The sequence below is a fragment of the Dasypus novemcinctus genome, chromosome X, assembly GCF_030445035.2.
Source record: "Dasypus novemcinctus isolate mDasNov1 chromosome X, mDasNov1.1.hap2, whole genome shotgun sequence".
NCBI lineage: Eukaryota > Metazoa > Chordata > Mammalia > Cingulata > Dasypodidae > Dasypus > Dasypus novemcinctus.
In genome coordinates this window covers 163,525,396-163,546,594 of record NC_080704.1, presented here as the reverse complement: position 1 = coordinate 163,546,594, position 21,199 = coordinate 163,525,396, and the positions used below count along the sequence as shown (strand labels likewise).

Here is a 21,199-nt window from a genome sequence, read left to right as displayed (position 1 = left end):
CTACCCCAAAAATACCCTTTATAAAAACCAATTTCTGGGATTTTGCTTCAGCATCTCTTTTGGCTGACTCGTATATCCACCCCCCTTTTTTCTCTTTTTCTTTTATCCTATTTTCAATTAGGTTCTGCCGACTTGTTTATTGTTTGCTGCACTTCCTCATCCTCAACCTCCTCTTTTCTGTGTGTACCGATTTTGGCTACCAACACTATCTCTTTTCCTTCCTACATCTTTCTACATTACACCATCTGCTCTCTTACATTCCCTCTCTTTTTTTATCCCCCAATTTTTATGGCTTTTTAATTTCTAACACTTCTATTCAGTTTCTTTTATTAATTCTTTTCCTTATTGTCCTTTCTTTTTCTCTTTCCCTCTCTCCTGATCATACTAGCCTTTTAATTCATACTATATTTTTCTCTATATTCAGTTTCCCATTTCATTGTAGGTACTCCACTTTCTTGTTCCTATAACTATTCACTGCTTACATGAGTTTAATCTTTATTCTCCTAGGTCATACATGGTTCTTCTGCTAACATTTACTACCAATACTACTATTATACTTTTTCTTTTCTTAACTATTTTGCTTTTACTGGCACTAATCTTTTTCATTCAGGGTAACTCAGCAACAAGATAATAAAATAAGAAGAATGAATAGTCAAAGAGAAAAATTAACACACACACACAAACCACCTAAAAAAAACCTGAGACTAGAGGAAGAAGATAATGAAATGAACAAACTGACAAATATGAAATGATGACCAGAAAGCAACAAAAATTACAAACTAAACCAATAATCAGGAAAACATGAACCAGTTCAATAAACAAATTTAAAACAAGAAAGAGGAGCAGAACATCGAATAACTAACCAAAGCTCTCCAATCAAATATGAAGGAACAACTTAGTGAAGTAAAGGAAGATATATTAGTCAGCCAAAGGGGTGCTGATGCAAAATACCAGAAATTGATTGGTTTTTATAAAGGGTATTTATTTGGAATAGGAGCTTACAGATACTAGGCCATAAAGAATAAGTTACTTCCCTCACCAAAGTCTATTTCCCTGCATTGGAGCAAGATGGCTGCTGACATCTGTGAGGGTTCAGGTTTCCTAGGATCCTCCCTTCCTTGGGTTTGCTTCTCTTTCTTCGGTGTGCTTACTTCCTGGGGCTCCAGCTTAAGGTTTCAGCATCAAATTCCAACATCAAAACGCCAACATCAAAACCACTCCAACTTTGTTTTTTTCCATGCCTTTTATCTGCGAGTCCTCACCCACCAAGGGGTGGGGACTCAATGCCCTACTGACACAAGAGGTTTACCTGATTAAGTAATAAAGTTAACCTCTGAATCCAATATAATCTCATATGCCCAGAAGAAAAGACCAGTTTACAAACATAATCTAATAGGTCTAGTTGGAATTCATAAATAATATCAAAATTCATCATAAGAGATTAAGGATATTAAGAAAACACTTGGAGAGCCTACTAAAGAACTTGCAAACATATGTAAAAAGATAATGGATTTGCTGGGGAACTATTGTGATTAGTAAGGGAAGAAATTGTAGTAGTGATGTGCAGAGGGTTGCTACAGTGGCCGCTGATGGTAGGGAGATGGAAGAAGAGATATGGTGTGGGGGCATTTTCAGGATTTGGAGTTGTCCTGGGTGGTGCTGCAGAGATGGATGCTGAATGTTGTGTATCCTGCCGTGGCCCACTGAGTGGACTGGGGGAGAGTGTGGACAACAATGTGGACCACTGTCCATGTGGTGCAGTGGTGCTCCAGAATGTATTCGCCAGGTGCAGTGGATGTGCCGCGATGATGGACGAGGTTGATGTAGGAGGGGTGGGTGGGTGGGGGGTATATGGGGACCTCTTATTTTTTGAATGCAACAGTAAAAGAAAATAAAGAATAAGATAAATAAAGATAATGGATATGATGGTGATGAAAGGCACCATTCAAGAAATCAAAAATACACTCTCAGCAAATTACAGCTATTTGAAGAAGCATAGGAAAGAATAAGTGATGTGGAAGACAATATATCTGAAATCAAACAGATTAAAGAATTGATAGATAAAAATATAGAAAAAATCAAGCAGGGAATTAAGGATTTGAGTGTCAATGCAAAATGCACAAAGATATGCATTATAGGCATCCCAGAAGGAAAAGAGGAGGGAAAGGGGACAGAAAGCATGTTGTAGGAAATAATGGCTGAAAATTTCCCAAATTTATTTAAGGAGATGGATGTACATGTCCAGGAAATGCAACACACCCCAAAAAGTATAAATCCCAATAGGCGTATCCCAGGACATATACTTCTCAAATTATCCAATGCTCAAGACAAAGAGAAAATACTGAAGGCAGCAAGAGAAAGGAGAACCATCACATACAAGGGAAGCTCTATAAGATTAAGTACAGATTTCTCATCTGAAACCATGAAGGCAAGAAGGCATTGGTATGACATAGTCAAGGTACTAAAAGAAAAAAAAAATCCAGCCAAGAATATGCTATCCAGCAAGCCTGGCATTCAAAACTGGTGGAATGTTCAAAATATATACAGATAAACAGAAATTAAGAGAGTATGCCAGTAAAAAAAACCTGCCTTTCAAGGAATAAATACTCAAGGGGGTACTGTAGGAGCAAAGAAAAAAAACAAGAGAGACAGTGTTGGAGGAGAATGTAAGAACCACCAAAAAGAAAAAAAGAAATAAAAACAACATATGAAACACAAATCCAAAGAAAATATGGCTAATGTAAGTAATTCCTTGAGAGTAATAACATTGAATATTAATGGTTAAACCCACCTGTCAAGAGACACAGAATGGCAGAATGGATAAGGAAATATGACCATCTATGTTGTCTACAAGAAACTCACCTTATACACAAGGATTCAAGAAGGTTGAAAGTGAATGGCTGGAAAACAATCTTAAAAGTAAACAATAACCAAAAAAGGGCAGGAGTATTTATACTAACATTGGACAAAATAGACTTTATTTTTTTAATAATTTATTTTTTTTATTTATTTCTCTCCCCTCCCCCCCCCCCCAGTTGTCTGCTCTGTGTCCATTCGCTGTGTGTTCTTCTGTGACCACTTCAATCCTTATCAGTGGCACTGGGAATCTGTGTTTCTTTTTGTTGCATCATCTTGTTGTGTCAGCTCTCCATGTGTGCAGTGCCATTCCTGGGCAGACTGCATTTTCTACTGAGCTGGGTGGCTCTCCTTACGGGGCACACTCCTTGTGCGTGGGGCTCCCCTACGTGGGGGACACCTCTGTGTGGCACGGCACTCCTTGCGTGCATCAGCACTGCACATGGGCCAGCTCCACATGGATCAAGGAGGCCCGGGGTTTGAACCATGGACCTCCCATGTGGTAGGCGGACCCTGTGGCCATTGGGCCAGGTCTGATTCCCCAAAATAGACTTTAAATACAAACCTATTTTAAGAGACAAAGATGGACACTACAAAGAAGAAAGAACAATCATAAACATGTATGCATCTAATCAGGGTGCCTCAAAATATGTGAGGCAAACACTGGAAAAACTAAGTGGAAGAATAGAAGCCTCTACAATTATAGTAAGGGACTTTAATACACCATTGGACAGAATGGAGATAATGATTATCAACAGAGAACCAATAAAGAAACAAAAACTTTGAATAATATATTAGAGTATCTGAACCTAATAGACATACACAAAACATTACATCCAAATATAGCAGGGTATACATTCTTCTTAAGTGCACAAGTGAATCATTATCCAAGACAGAACACATACTAGGCCACAGAGAAAATCGCAATGAATTTAGAAAGATTGAAATCATACAAAATCATTTCTCTGATCACAGTGGAATGAAGCTGGAAATCTGCAAGGGTCAGAGACGCAGATTAGGCACCAAGATATGGAAGTTAAGCAACACATTCTTAGACAAACAGGGGATCAAGAAGGAAATCTCAAAAAAAATCAGAAACTACCTTGAAACTAAAGAAAATGACAAGACAATATATCAAAACTTATGGGATGGAGCAAAAGCTGCACTGAAAGGGAAAGTCATAACCATAAATTCATACACCAATAGAGAAGAAGATTTAAAATTGAAGACCTAAATGTACACTTGGAGGAATTAGTAAAAAAACAACAAACTAATACCAAAGGAAGAAGAAAGAAAGAAATAACGAAGATTAGAGTAGAATTAAATGAAATAGAAAATAAGAAAGCACTAGAAAAAAATAAAACAATGAGCTGGTTCTTTGGGAAGATAAATAAAATTGACAAACACTTAGCTAGACTAACATGAAAAAAAGAGAGAGGAGGCAAATACACAAAATAAGAAATGAGAAAGGGAATATCACCACTAGCCCCACAGAAATAAAGACTATCATAAGAGGTTACTTTCAAAAACTATATGCCAAAAAGAAGGACAATTTAGAGGAAATGGACAAATTTTTAGAAACACATAAGCAGCCTATATTAATGAAAGAAGATTTTGATGATCTCAACAAACCAATCACAAGAAAAGATATAGTATCAGCCATTACAAACCTCCCAACAAAGAGGAGCCATGGGCCAGAAGTTTTCACAGGTGAATTCTACCAAACATTCAAGAAGAAGTAACACCAATCTTGGTTAGAATCTTCCAGAAAACCAAAATAGAAGAACACTGCCTAACTCATTCTATGATGTCAACATTACACTAATACCAAAGCCAAACAAAGAAAATACAAGAAAGGAAAGTTACAGACCAGTCTCTCTAATGAATCTAGATGCTAAAATCCTCAACAAAATACTTGCTAATCATATTCAACAACACATCAATGAATTATACACCATGACCAAGTGGATTTCATCCCCAATGTGCAAGGATGGTTCAACATAAAAATAAAATCAATGTAATATGCCACATAAACAGATCAAAAGATAAAAATCACATGATTATATCTATAGATTCAGAAAAAGCATTTGACAAAATATAACTCCCTTTCCTGATAAAAACACTGCAAAAGATAGGAATAGAAGGAAACTTTCTAAATATATGAAAAACCGACAGCTAACATTGTGTACAATGGTGAAATCCTAAAATCCTTCCTTCTAAGATCAGGAATGAGACAAGGATGCCCACTATCACTGCTTCTTTTTAAAATTGTGTTAGAACTATTTGCTCAAACACTGAGGCAAGAACCAGGTATAAAAGGCATCTAAAGTGGAAAGGAGGAAGTAAAAATTTTACTTTTTGCAAACGACATGATCCTATACATAGAAAGTCCTGAGAAATCTACAACAAAGCTTCTAGAACTTAAAAATGAATTCAGTAAAGTTGCAGGTTATAAGATCAATGCACAAAAATCAGTAGCATTTCTGTACACCAATAATGAGCAAGCTGAGAAGGAAATCAAGAAAAAAGTACCATTTATAATAATAAATAAAAGTATCAAATAACTTGGAATAAATTTAACTAAAGATGTAAAAGGCATACACAGAAAACTAGGCAATGCTTTTAAAGAAAGTCAAGAAGACTTAAATAAATGGAAGAATATTCCCTGTTCATGGATAGGAAGACTAAATATCATCATGATGCCTATCATACTGAAAATGATCTACAGATTTAATGCAATCCCAATAAAAATCAGCACAGAAATTTTCCTGAACCAGAAAAACTAACAATGAAATTTATTTGGAAAGGAAAGAGGCCCTGAATAGCCAAAAACATATTGAAAAAGAAAAGTGAACTCGGAGGAATCACACAACCTGACTTCAAAACATACTACAAAGCTATAGTCATCAAAATGGCATGGTATTGGCACAAGTATAGACACACTGACCAATGGAATCAAGTTGAGAGTTCGTATATAGATCCTTGCATACACAGTCATGTGATATTTGACAAGGCCAACAAGACCACTGAACTGGGAGAGAATGGCCTCTTCAACAAATGGTGCTTGGAGAACTGGATATCTATATGCAAAACATTGAGAGAGGTTTACCATCTCACACCTTATATAAAAATCAACTCAAGATGGATCAAATAATTTTTTGAATGTAACATTTAAAAGAAAATAAAGAAGAAAAAAAAAGATGGATCAAATGTCTAAATATAAGAGCCAAGACCATAACAACCTGGGAAGACAATGTAGGAAATCATCTACAGGACCTTGTAATAGGAAAAGGCTTCATGAATTTCACACCCAAATAACGAGTAGTGAAAGAAAAAAATAGATAAATGGGATCTCCTCAAAATTAAATCCTTTTGCACCTCAAAGGAGTCTATCAAGAAAGTGAAAAGACAGTCTACCCAATGATAGAAAAAATTTGGTAACCATATATTTGATAGGAGACTAATATCAAAAATATATAAAGAAATCCTATATCTCAAAAATAAAAAGACAAACAACACATTCAAAAAATAGGCAAGAGATTTGAACAGACCCTTCTCCAAAGAAGAAATACAAATGATTAAAAAGCACATAAAAAGATGCTCAACATTACTAGCTATTAGGGAAATGCAAATCAAAACTACAATGAGATACCATCTTACACCCATTAGAGTGGAGGCTATTAAAAAAAACAACAGAGGACTACAAGTGTTGGAGGGGATGCAGAGGAACGGGAACACTCATTCACTGCTGTTGGGAATGTAGAAAGATCTAGCCGTTCTGGAGAACAGTTTGGCAGTTCCTTAAAAAAACTAGCTATTGATTTGCCATATAACCCAGCAATTCAACTGCTGGGTATATAGCCAGAGGAACTGAAAACAAGGACACAAACTGATATATGCACACCCATGTTAACAGCGACATTATTCACTATTGCCAAAAGTTGAAGCCAACCCAAATGCCCATCAACAGATGAATGGATAAACAAAATATGGTATATACACACAATGGAATACTACTCAGCTGTAAGAAGGAATACATTACTAACACATGATAACATGGATGAATCTTGAGGACCTTATGTTGAGAGTGAAGCAAGTCATGCATTGAAGGACAAATACTACATGACCTCACTGATATGAATTAAGCAAATCAAGCTGTCTCAGAGAGTGAGAGACTGGATGATAGGCTTACAGGAAAGAGGAGGGGAGTGGAAGATTGTGACCTGATGCCTATATGGGCAAAAGCTATGATGAAATGGAGGTAAGGATTTGTGCAGTGAAGGGATAAGACAGGGGCATAGGGATAATATTGGCTGGGTCTCTCCAGGTTTGAGGGGGCTAGGATTGGGAGGATAGGTCAGATGGTCAAAGAAATTGGGAGAAAGGTTGGGGAATGCAAGTGAACACGGGAAATTGTTTGGGTATGTGGTTCAAACTATAATGTTGAGAAAACTCTTTAGAAAATATAAGGAAGGGTTACTGGTTGAAGGTGTTTGATGGGGGGCATCTGGCACAGGGTGCACCTGAGGCAGGCTTCTAGGGAGTGTGTGTGTGCTCATTTTTTCATATTGTGTTATATCAGTAGGTGGAGACAGATACAATGAACAGGAAAGTTTTGTACGCCCATCCTGGGGCAGACTGATGTTCTCAAACAGAGGAGAGGTTGTTTCTTGAGAGCATGGATGACTCCCAATGAGGGAAGATAGACTAGAGTGTCAAGACATCAGAATTGTTGTAAGTATCTATGAACCTTGTACTTCAAGCAGTGAAATTTAGTTGTCACTGTGGGGTCTGAGGTGAGGGGGAGAGAGAAATAGAATAGATGGAAGAGGGGCTAATTGGGGGGCAGTGGAAGTGTTCCGCATGTTAAATATCAGCAAAAATTTATAAAACGGTATAGTCTAAAATGAAAACCATAAAGTAAAGCATTATGCACGTCTGAGCAGGATCCCAGAGACAGCCAAAGTAGATACAATTCTAGGTACTGGTGTTCCTGAGGGCTATGGAGACACAGATTCTATGGCCATGACAGATGGCTCTGGAGTTCATTGCCTTGCTAGTGGGCCCTACTTTGGAATTTGTGTTCCTGAATGTGATGGAGTTGGACTCAGATGAGGACCTCTCTATATGTGCCTCTTCTGTCACTTTTACTGAACCAGTGATTGGCACTGGGGTTTGTGTATGCTCAGGAGACTTGAATCTCTGGACAGTCCATGTGTCACCTGCACCCTGAGCCTCAGCAGAGTTGCAACACCTACTCTCCGGTTTGTTTCACTTACCCAGGTCAGCTGACAGGGAGGTGAGGATGGTTAACCACCCCACCAGGGAACCAAGTGTGTCTACAACTGCAAGCAGGAAAATCGCATCCATCAGCCATGTGGGATCTATCCCACGGTCCACAGGATTGAGGAATATAATTCGATTATAGTGAACTTGCTGGTATTCTACTATAGAACTATTATGACTTTAGCAATGGAAGAAATTGTATCATTGATGTGGAGATGGTGGCCACGGGTGTTGCTAAGGAGCAGGAGGAAGAGGTGTAATATGGGGCATTTTCTGGATGAGTTGTCCTGAATGATATTGCAGGGACAGATGCAAAACATTGTAAATCCTGCCATAACCCACTGGATGGACTGGGGGAGAGTGTGAACCACAATGCAAACTATGGTCCATGTGGTGTGGCAGTGCTCCAGGGTGTACTCACCAAATGCAATGAATATGCCTTACTGATGAAAGGGATGTTGATGTAGGAGGACCTGAGAAGGGGGGAAGTGGGGTATATGGGAACCTCTTATGTTTTTTATGTAACATTTTGCGTGATCTATTTATCTTTTTTAAAAAAGACAATGAAAAGCAAACAAAACAAAACAAAACAGATAAGTTAAGGAATTTCCCCCAAACCTTGTTGCTAGTATGTTGTAAATTCAGATTTTCTCACAACAAACTGTGTTCTTTCAACTCTGTTACACTGACTACCAGATATTAAATATTTGTCCCAATCTACATAACATCTCTCAAAGTTTAAACTATTCTTTGACCCACATTTAGTGAGGTAGTAAAGCAGGATAAGATTTAATTACAATGTAAATGACCTTTTCTACTGTATCAAAAATGCAGTTTGAATAAGAGCCAATGTGTTTTTATATAAACCTCTCAATGCCCTCCAGGCAAAGACCATGAGGAACACACTTGTACTTAAAAAAGTTGAGTTTATTACTCATTGCAGTTATACAGAATACACACCATAGGAATCCATGAGGTGTCTCAGTAAAAAGTTGATAGAAATATATAAGATTTGGGTTTGTGTTAGTTGATTTTCTAGAGGTTATAATGAATTAGGGCTTTGCTCTGGATAGGATGTTGTCTGGAAGTGGGGGTAAATCTATGATTGAATAATTAATAAAGCTTATCTATGGGGAGAGAATTCTAGAGCAAGCGTGAAGTTATAATGGGCAAAGAAACAGTAGTTACTCATATTAGCCAGGATGAGGATGTTTGTTTATTTGGGGACTTGAACAATGTTCATGTTTTGTCTGTACTCAGACATGATTACTGAGTGGTCTTGTTGTGTCTTGATCCATCATGGTGATAAGGTAGCCTTGTTCAATTCTGATGTTCTGTGAAATTGTTTATGTTCACCAGGAGAACATCAAGGTCCACCTGTGAGTAGACAGGTAACCTCCTAGCAACACCAAAGCCTTGTTGTTAGTACTAAACCATCTCCCAAATGCCAGGAACTGCTTTTCTCTTTCTCAAACACCACCTAACCATTTTAGTGCTTTGCCCTGCAGCTGGTGAAAGAGGGGAAATACTTTAAAGGGAATATAAGAGAAAGAGGTTTATTTTTCCTCAGAAGATACTTTTTCATGCACTACTTAATACGGCAAATAGTGCCATAAGCAAAGTTAAAACAAGAAACTGTGTGAAAATAATTGCAATACATATAATAGACAGATGGATATATAAAGTGCTCATATAAATCAAAAAATAAAACCAAACAACCAAATTGATAAAAGCAATGGATAAAACACAGATGACTTACAGAACAACAACTACAAACGGATAATAAAAAATATTCAATTTCACTATGTCTCAAGGAAATATAAATTAATATTAAAAGGTAATGTTCTTCCATCAGACTGACAAAGGTGTGGGTAGTAGGAAATGTTCCTATTTTGTTGGTTATAAGTGAACATTGGTAAAATTATTTGCAGAAACTAGCACCTCCTATCAAACTTTCAGGAGTCTATCCTACAAAAATATACACACATGTGCAGAAATAATTATGGTTCAAAAATATTCATTATAACATTTATAACATTGAAAAAATGGTGAATACCCTTATATACATCAACAGGGCAATAACTAAATAGCAAAAATCAGTGTATCCATACTGTATTAGGGTTCTCTAGGGAAATAGAATCAACAGGAGATATCTATAAATAGTACGATATTCTATAAGAGTCTCTCACATGACCGTGTGGATCCACAAGTCCAGGTTCTGCAGGCCAGCTGCAAACCAGGGCCTCCAATGAAATTTCAATGAAGGTCCTTGAGGAGGAGACGTTGGCTGTCCAAAGACGAGCTGGGAAATTCTCACTCAATGCTGAAATCACTTCCCTTTTAAGGCATTCAGCTGATTGGATAAAACATCACTCATTTCCCTGGTTGATTGTAGATGTAATCAATCATTTATGCAGTAAACTCACTGAAGACTAAAGCACATACATCCTTGTATTACAATTAGCCCAGTGCTTGCTTGACCAAACAACTGGGCAAAATTACCTGGCCGAGTTGACACATTAGCCTAACCATCACACGTACTATGAAGTTCTATGCAGATATTTCAAATAATTAGTTTGATCTGTCTAGCACACATGGAAAAAAATTAAAGATACAGAGATTTGATGGTAAATTTCATGCATCAATATGGCTAGATTATGTTGTCCAGCTGTTTGTACAAGCAAGCACTGGCCTGGTTGATACTGTGAGAGTCATTTCATGAATCTAAATCATCAGTAAGCTGATTCCATCTATGGTCAATTACATCTACAATCCTCAAAGGAGATTGTCTTCAGCAATGAGAGAAGTCTCTTCCAATCAGTTGAAGATCTTAGAGGGAGAACTGCTGATTTCAGCATTCAGAAAGAATAATTTCTATCTCTACTGTAGCCAGCTAGCTTCTCCTGGGAATTTATTGAATTCTCATCAGCTTTTGGCCTGGCCTACAGAATTTTTTTTTTACAGATTTATTTTTTATTTATTTCTCCCTCCCCCCCGCCCCCAGTTGCCTGCTCTCTGTATTTGCTGTATGTTTTTCTGTGACCATTTCTATCCTTATCAGCGCCACCGGGAATCTGTGTTTCTTTTTGTTGCATCATCTTGTGTCAGCTTTCCATGTGTGCGGTGCTATTCTTGGGCAGGCTACACTTCCTTTGGCGCTGGGCGGCTCTTCTTACGAGGCACACTCCTTGCACGTGGGGCTCCCCTACGCAAGGGACACCCCTGTGTAGCAGGGCACTCCTTGCGCACATCAGCACTGTGCGTGGGCCAGCTCCACACGAGTCAAGGAGGCCCGGGCTTTGAACCGTGGACCTCCTATGTGGTAGGTGGATGCCTTGCCCATCCTTACTGTCTCTGCTTCTCTGGAGAACACTGATTATTACTATTTTTGGTGCTGGAAAGTGAGGTGGTACTATTAAACCTACCTAAAAATACGGATCTGGCCTTGGGATTGGATAACGGGTAGAGGTTGAAAGAATTGTGAGGTACTTGGTAGACAAAGTCTGGATTGCTCTGAAGAGATTGTCAATAAAAATATGAGCATTAAACATACCTCCAATGAGACCTTAGAAGGAAATGATGACTATGTTATTGGAAACTGAAGAAAAGGCAATTGTTGTGTAGAGAACTTAGGGAAATTTTGTTCTGAGTTCATTTGAAAGGCAAAACTTAAAAATGATGAACTTGGATATTTAGCCGAGTTGATTTCAAAGCTAAGTGTCAAGGTGCAGCCTGGTTTCTCCTTGCAGCTTAACATAAACTGTGAGGAGAAAGGGATAAGGTGAAAATTAACCTCGTAAGCAAAAAAGAACCAGAAAGTGATGGATTTTGATAATTCTCAGCCTATCCTAGTACTCCAAGATTAGGACCTGTATCAAGGACTTCCTTGAGCTTCCAGGAAGTGAGTCCCTAGAAGACAAGGCTCCTTATGAGGGTTCAGTTGAACATCCTTTGTTAAAGAGGCTGTGCCTGAACATGGATACAGTCAGATATCCCAGAGAAATCAGGACTGGAAATGCACTTATCCAGGAAATTCTGTAGAAGATTCTATTGTCTAATGACTTGAACTCCCTGGAAGAGCATTCAAAGCCAAAAGAGTTTCTGTAAAATTTCTGTGAATAGAGGCAATGCCTGAAAGGGATAGAGAATGGATGAATTGAAGGAAGAATGACTTTCAAGGGCAGAACAATGGAAGCCAAGTTCTGGACAGAAGAGATGTCCTCAGGCCAAGACAGCAGGCCCACTCTATGCCTGTCTCACCATTTTATTTTGGAAGGAGGTAACTTGTTTTCTAGGTTTCACAGTTTCATTGGAGAGGAACTTTATCCAAGGACAGATCACATCCATAACTGATTTTAGATAACGTTTCTTTTTTACTTATCATTGTTCTAAAATGGTTTAAGGCTTTGGGGGTATGATAGAGGGAATGTATTTTGCATGTGGGAAGAACATGTCTTTTTGGAGTCCAGAGGGCAGAATGTGGTGGCCTGGAGTTATGTACCACAGACCTAATGGTTCTTTTTTTTATTTATTTTTAATTTTTTAAATTTATTTATATTTTTTATATTTTCTCTTTATTTTTTTAATGTTACATTCAAAAAATATGAGGTCCCCATATACCCACCATCCCCCTCACCCCACTCCTCCACCCTTAACAACAACCTCCTCCATCATCATGAGACATTCATTGCACTTGGTGAATACATCTCTGAGAACTGCTGCACCTCATGGTCAATGGTCCACACCATAGCCCACACTCTCCCACAGTCCACCTAATGGGCCATGGGAGGACATACAATGTCTGGTAACTGTCCCTGCAGTACCACCCAGGACAACTCCAACCCCCGAAAATGCCCCCACATCACATCTCTTCCTCCCACACCCTACCCCCAGAAGCCACCATGGCCACTTTCTCCACCCCAATGCCACATTTTCTTTGATTATCCATTCCTATAGGTGTGGACCCATTATAAAAAGTGCCTTTTGATGAGGTTATTTCACTTAAGATGTGGTCCAACTGAATCAGGATGGCTCTTAATCCTATTACTGGAGGCTTTATAGAGAAGGTCACAGAGAGAGAATTCACTGGAGAAGCAAGAAGCTGGAAGTCAATGGAACATGAAAGAGAAAGGAAAAGACAGCACCATGTGCATTGTCATGGTACAAAAAAGCCAAGGAGCAAAGGTCATTACCAGACAGCCCTCAAATATGACAATCTTTGGGGGCACTGCCATGCTGACTCCTTGATTTTGGACTTCTCCTAGCCTTAAAACTGTGAACCAATAAATTCCTGTTTTTAAGTGAACCCACTGCATGGTATGTATTTTAGCAGCTAGAATAGAAAAGATAAGCAGGAACACCAATTTACAAAAGAGGAGCATAATTTTCCATTTATGATAAAATATTTATGTATACATCAATTTTGTTTGGATGTTTATGATTATATATATGATATATGTGTGCATATATTTTAAATGAATATTAAATTATATTTAAGTGCACATACTAACTGCAAACTGTGATTTCCCCTGAAGACTGGTAATGCACTTGAACTGTGGTAGAATAGAAGGTGGTGAGAATAGTAGGGATGTACTTCTTCCTGTAAGCACATCTGCATAGCTTGAAGATTTTACAAAAAAATATTATTTTTGTAATAAAAAAATAAAGACACATAACTACTTGGGGGACTTCAAGCCCACATTGAGAACTTGGAAAGGAGTTACCCTCCTGGAAAAAACAACCAAAAAATTAGGATAATATTTATGAAACAATGATCTTCACGTAGTATGAGAGAATAATACTTGAGAAAGGGAAAACAGATTGAAGATTTAGGATTGCACCAGATTACTATCTGAAGAGAGATTCCAGGCTGCATGACAGAGAGGGAGAACCCAGGAAACACCTAGTAATTACAGAGCTGGGAATCTATGGAGGGCAAAGCAGACCTGCACTACAAGAAATACTATAATAAGTCTTTCATGCAGAAGAAAAAAGATAACACGTGGAAATCTGAATTTATAAAAAGAAATAGGGAGTGGGTGTAACTCAGTGGTTGAGTGCCTGCTTCCCATATATGAAGTCCCAGGTTCAATCTCCAGTATGTCCTAAAAAATAAAAAAGGAATAAAAAACACAAGAAATAGTAAATATAAAGGCAAATGTTTATTTTATTTTTATTTAAAACTTTTAAAAAGATAATCTATTGTTTAAAGCAAAAAATAGCTTAAAGGTATTTTGAAGTTTAAGGCATAGGTATAATTAAAATAAATGACAGGAAATGAATGTGGTTCAAATAGTTGAGTACCTGCTTTCCTCATGGGAGGTCCTGGGTTCGGTCCCCAGTGCCTCCTAAAAAAAAACTACAAAACAGAAAACAAGCAAACAAAAAACCAACTCAGAGGAGTCAATATGGCTCAGTGGTTGCAGGCCAGCTTCCCACATACAAGGTCCTGGGTTCAATCTCCAGTCCTGGTACCTCAGATAAAAAATGAAAATAATAAAACCAATATTGGGAGAAGGATATGGCGGTAACTTGTTTTAAGATTCTTTTATTGGATGAGGAGTAGTATATCATTCGATGCTAGACTCTAGTAAGTTAAAGATGTATAGCAAAAACCCTAAAGCAACCATTAAATAAAAAAGCAAATGGTTATAGCTAATAAGACAATTGAAATAAAATAATACAGGCCATGGGGTGCAGCGATGCCCAGAGATGTACTCACCAGATGCAATGGATGTGTCATGATGATGGGGGAGAGTGTTACTGTGGGGGGAGTGGTGGGGTGGGGGCAGTGGGGGTGAATGGGGACCTCATATTTTTTTAATGTAATATTTTTTAAAAAATGAATAAATAAAATATAATTTTTTAAAAAATGCAACTAATCCAAAAGGGAGAAAAAGAGAGAAATGAGAACAAGGAACACATGATACATATAGAAAACAAATAGAAGGATGATAGATTTAAACCCAAACATATAAATAAGCACATTAAATATAATGTTTTAAACCACCACAATTACAAGACATAAAATGTCAAAATAGATTTTAAAAAAAGCAAAACCCAACTACATGATGCCTATAGGAAATGAACATTAAACATAAAGAACCACATATTTTTAAAGTAAAAGGATAGCCAAGATCAAGTGGGATTTATTCTAGGCCTGCGGGAAGACTGGTTCAACATTCAAAAATCAGTTAATGGAGGGAGTGGATGTAGCTCAAGTAGTTGGGCACCTGCTTCCCATGCTTGAGGTACTGGGTTTAATACTTGGTACTTCCTTAAAAATATCAATTAATGTAATCCATCACATCAACAGGCTAAAGAAGAAAAATCATATGATAATATTAATAGATGCAGGGAAAAAAATGAACAAAATCCAGTACCTATTCATGAAAAAAACTCCCAGCACACTAGGAATAGAGGGGAAGTTCCTCAATTTGATAAAGGACATCAACAAAAAGCCTACCGCGAAGTTTATACTTAAAGGTGAGAAACTAGAAGCTTTCCCCCCAAGATCAGGAACAAAGCAAAGATGTCCTCTCTTGGTACTGCTATTTAATGTCACAGTGAAAGTTCTAGCTAATGCAATAACACAAAAAATAAGTTACACAGATTGGGAAAGAAGAAATGAAACTGTTTCTGTTCACAGATGATATGATTTCTATGTATAAAATCACAAAGAATCGACCAAAAAACTCCTGAAACTAATATGAATATATACACCTCCAGACTGTTGCACTTGCTACAACACTCTTTCCACAGATATTTACTTACCTCAATCCTTTATGTCATTCAAATGTCACCTCTTCATAGAGGTCTTCTACACACCCATTCTTCTGTCCACTCTCTACTCTAATTTTATTCAAAGAAATACCTGAAATTATGTATTTGTTTGTTTCTGGTCTATTAGCTACATGAGGGCAGGTGCATTTGCTTCGCTTTACTCACCACTAAATCACTCTGTGCCTTAGAGAGTACTTCACTAACAGTAATCTCTCATTAAACACTTGAATGTTGTATAAATAAATTTTGGTTGAATTAATATACTAAACAAGTACAGAAATAATATAGTAGCTCTTAAGACAAAAATTATTTTATATTAAGCCTTAACATAAGATGTGAAGAGGGAGTTCAAGTACAGAAATATTGCAACTAATAAGAGAAAGGACAAACTTGGAAGCTTGAAACTCACAGACTGGGTAACCCAAAGAATTTGAAGATTTTAAATGAGTAAATTTCCTCCAGAACTTTGTGGCTTCCTCCAGTACTTATGGCTACAAAGGTGTGTGAATATTTCCCTTAGGAAAGAATGGGAAGTGGGAAAGTGATATAATAATTATATATAGTCCATATATACATTGATTATTGGTATTAGTGTCTTAATTTGGTCTTTTATATATCCAGGATCCACCCATTCCTCTCAATTTAATTCTGAGTTCCCAGCATACCTCATAGTTCAATAGGTCTTGATCTGTTTATTTAATTTAATATTAAACTGTTTATCTAACCTAATACACAACTATTTTATGTCTACTCCTGATGAATTTACATTCCATTTTAACTATCATTCTTTTCTACATTTTTATAAAGCAATCATTATTATGAAATACATAGTTAATATATTTATGCCAATGACTGAGATGAACTATTCTGAGTATTGCTAAATGGATAATTTCATTTTCTCCAAAGAGGGTTTTTTCCAGAAATGTCAGGAACAAATAGACAAAAATTTGTTCACTTCTGAAATGCTATACATTGCTGGCATTGACTAGCTTCTCTTGTAATGAAATTATTGAAAGAAATTATCAAAAAGAGAGGATATGTATATTTTTAACTGATAAATGTACCCATAGACTAAATGGAAAAAACAAAAGTACTCAAAGGCAGTAAATTCTCCTCTCAACAAAACTTATTCTTAGTATAAAGAAACAAATAACCAAACCATTAAAAATATTTAAAAAACACACACACACACAAAAAGCAGGAAGATGATATTTTAAAACTCTGTATTTCCAATGTAAATCAATTCTATACTCACTAATATCTTCATTTTACCAGTAGGCTATGACAAAACCTTTTCAAAATCTGTAATACATTAAAGAAACAAAATAATTCAGCCCATCTTTTTTTAATCATCATAAATACATTTGCACATAGATTTGAAAATGCTTCCCAGATGTTTTCCATGTGATTATTTTTCTGACACAGAAAGCAAATGAGCATTTTCACAGAAAACTTGTTTTTTTAATAAGTCGGTGGCTGATTGTGCAGGTGTTTGAATGAATTTCAAGAGGTTGCCAGCATTCCTTGGGCTTGTCCTCCAGGGGATATATAGTTGAGCACAAGCATAGGCCTGGGCTTCTGACTCCCTTTTCAACACCAAAAATGTGAAAGTGCCTCTCTGATATGCCTATAGTCATCCACACAAGGATTTAGGCTATAAAAATATTCCAGAGCAATCCAACTGTGATTGCTATTTTTGTTCCACCCAGCACTAAGTAATGCTCAGAATGTTTTGTCCTCTAAATTTTAATAGGCAATGTTTCTTCCAGACATAACTCCTAAATGATTTTTTTAATGAGCTTGAGTAGAGATTTACAAAGCACCCACACAAAGCTATTTCAAAATTGTGGAAGGATATGAGTTTTATTATAACAACTATAGAATTCAAGGTAATTTTTGAGATGTGACTGTGCTTATATCCTTTTCTTCCAGTTCCCTCATTTTACAGATGAGGAAACAGAAGCCCAGAGAAGGGAAATTGCTTCCAGAAAAACATAAAGCCAGATAAAGAATTAATAGTACAAACCAGGTCTCCTGCCCACCTCTCTCAACTCCCATTCCCTTGTTTTTTGCACTATATCACTCAATCTACTCTTGCATTAAAAGTAGAAGATACAGCAGAAAATGTTCAAAGTAGTTTATTGATTTTAGAGCTAATAATCCGTTTAAGCCTAGGAGAATAAGAAGTGTCATTCTATTTTATTACTAATAAACTGAAACATGTATATTTTTCTTAAGTAGAGATGCATAAACCAAGTTCTGCGCACAGTATCATTTTCAAGCATATCTCTGACGAAAAAATTGGAATAAACAATACTGACTGTTACTTGCAGCATAAGACAAGTTGGTAAATGATTTTCATCCTTTGAGTGGGAAGGAAAAATGGGGCAGATGACCTCCATAAACCTGTGGAATAATATCCACTTCCCTCCACCCTGGGAGTCTGCCTTCTGCATGCAAACATAAAAGGAAAGCAAAATAAATTAAGCTATTCATTTTTGTATAGCTAAATATATAGTATATGATGTCATGGATGAGAATGTAAAATGTGAAGGTAATCATCACAAGAAGAGAGTCAGCTAACAAAAAGAACAAAGAGAAATAGGATGAAGGAGACACCATGAATAGCACTATGGGCTACCAAAATAATAGACTAAGTGAGGTTACATGCAATTTCGCAGGGACAAATCCAAGGTCCAGGGTTTGGGTCAATACTCACAAGTACAGAATGGGAAGAAGTGCCTTCCTAGTAGACCTTTGAAATAAGACTTGGGAATTTGAATCGATAATCAATAAGTCTATTAGCAGTTAAAACAAAAACTAATGTGATGTTAGGCACATACATTGATATATGTTATCCACAATAAGAGAAATTCTAGTCCCTCTGTATTCAGTGCAAACTTGGGGAAATTACTTCTCCTCCATGTGCCTTAGTTTCCTCACTTACCAAACAAGGATAAAAAATGTCTGCTTCTTAAAATTGCTATTTGGATGAAATGAGTTAATGCATGTGAAGTGCTAGATTCTATTATTCTATCATATGACCAATAAAAACTAGCTTCTATTATTATAAACAGTATTATCATTGTCATTCAGTCCACTCTAAGATACTAAATTTAGGGACACATTTGGGAAAAAAAAAACAACTTAAATCTGCATCAATTAAGTATCACTTATGGGAACCAGAATGTTCAACGTTGAGAAAAGATGACTTGGAGTATTGTAGAAACTGTCATCACATATCAGAAAGGCTGTCATGTGGAAGAGGAGCCAGATTTGTTCTCTGAGGCCTGAACACTGGTAGAAACTACAGGGAGACAGGATTTAGTTTAACATAAAAAAAGACTGTTCTAATCAACAGAAATGTTCACAGATGCAGTGAGCCGCCTTAAAAGGCAGAGTTCAAGCATTAGTTGGATGCTTGTTTAGCTAGGATTTTGAAGGCAGAGTTTACACATCAGATGGTTGGGTAAGACTAAATGACAGCTAAAATTCAGTTCTTTCCAGACATGAGGTTCTATAATCCCGTGTCTATTTTCTAAGCATACTTTGGTGGACAAGACAGTCCAATAATATCTAAGCAAAAAATTGTCTGTGGGAAAGAGAATTCCCATTACATCGCCACTCTTAGCACTCAACAATGCAAAATTGAGACCATGTTTAACCAGATTAGACATATAGCTAGATACTTAGAACTATAGACTGTGATAATTCACAGGAAACAAAAATTCCACAATAGTCATAAATGGATGAAAAGCTGTTTGACCTCCCTTCAAATGAGCCAAATGCACATTTAAAACAAAGACTTAATTGGTAATGTTTTTAAAGTGTAATGATATTAATGGCTGGTAAAGATGTGGAGAAGGAGGAACCCTCATGTACTACCAGTAGGAATATAAACTGGCATTTCTTAGTATCTGTGCTAGAACACTCACACAAAGGAAATACGGACAGGTTTGTCCACAGCAGCCTTGTTTGTTAATAATGAAAAAAAAACTATCCAAATATCCATCAAGAGGTTATGGATAAACAAAATGTGGTAGACCAATACTGTGGATTTTTATAAAAGAATGAAGTAGATCTGTAGGCACTGACTTGGAAGATCTGCAAGATTTATAGTTAAATCATAAAAATAAGTTGCAGAACAATGCATATAGTGAGACAATTTAAGTTAAAAATACACATAAAGGCACAAATCAAACTAAATATTTCTATAGAAACATACATATCTTTGTAAATGGGTAAAAAACTCCTAGAGAATAGACATTAAACTAATTGGAAAGGAAGAAGGATTATTTCATCAGTCAATGTTTTAGTTCAATAGTTAATGTTTGAAACTTTTACAGTGAGAACTTTTCATGTTTTTCTTGTTTAATTAAAGATAAATATTTAAAATGAACATGAGAAAAAACTAGGGCTGGTAGGGCCACTGGAGATAATTGATCCAGCCACTTCATTTTAGAGAGGCTTAGAGTCACTAAACAATTTGTTCAAACCTTCATAGCTATGCAATAGTAGAGCTAGGACTACAGACCAGTTGTATAGTAAGATATAGAATTTGATCAAAACACCTGTATCTGTTGTCCCAACTCAGACACACACTTGATATATGACCTTGGGGAGCACATATAACCTATACATTGGCAGTTGTTTATTCAGGATTCACTCAGTTGCAAGGAACAGCAAACCAACTTAAACTGAGGCATAAGGGAAATATGCCACCTCAGAAAAGAGTAGAGCTGACACAACAGCATAGAGAAACACAAACAATATCTTCAAGACTATTTGCATCCTTCTTTAAACATCAGTAAACATGCATTGATTTCATTCTCTCCCACTGCAGAACCCTGTGGTTCTGGTGGTACAATCACTGTAGCCTGCACTCCTTCATAGACTGAAGAGGGAATATTCTCCAAATAAAAAGAGTTGCTGTAACCAAAAAGGGGAGATGAAATTCAGATGGGCACAAAATTATCCATGGCTTTAGCCACTTCATAGGGTTGATGGAAGGAAGGAGCAAATAAGAAAACTTACGGGATGGTACTATAGACACTGTATAATGCTATATAAACAAGAAGAGTTATTAAACCAGATATTTCAACTCCTAGCAAACTAATTTACACTATGCCCTACTGTATCTTTTTTTTAAGTTTTGGTAAATGATCAGTACTCATGTGCTCACTTTGGTCCTCTTCCTTATACTCCTCCACCAGTGTTTGCATCTCATTTTTCCTACTTTGTCAATGTCCAGTGGTGGTTATTGCCGTCCTATTAA

General features: G+C 36.8%; 1 pseudogene; it reads left to right on the top strand.

Annotated features, from left to right (window-relative positions):
• Window positions 1–21,199, top strand: part of LOC101439030 (SWI/SNF-related matrix-associated actin-dependent regulator of chromatin subfamily A containing DEAD/H box 1-like) — a 54,418-nt pseudogene extending 33,219 nt beyond the window's left edge.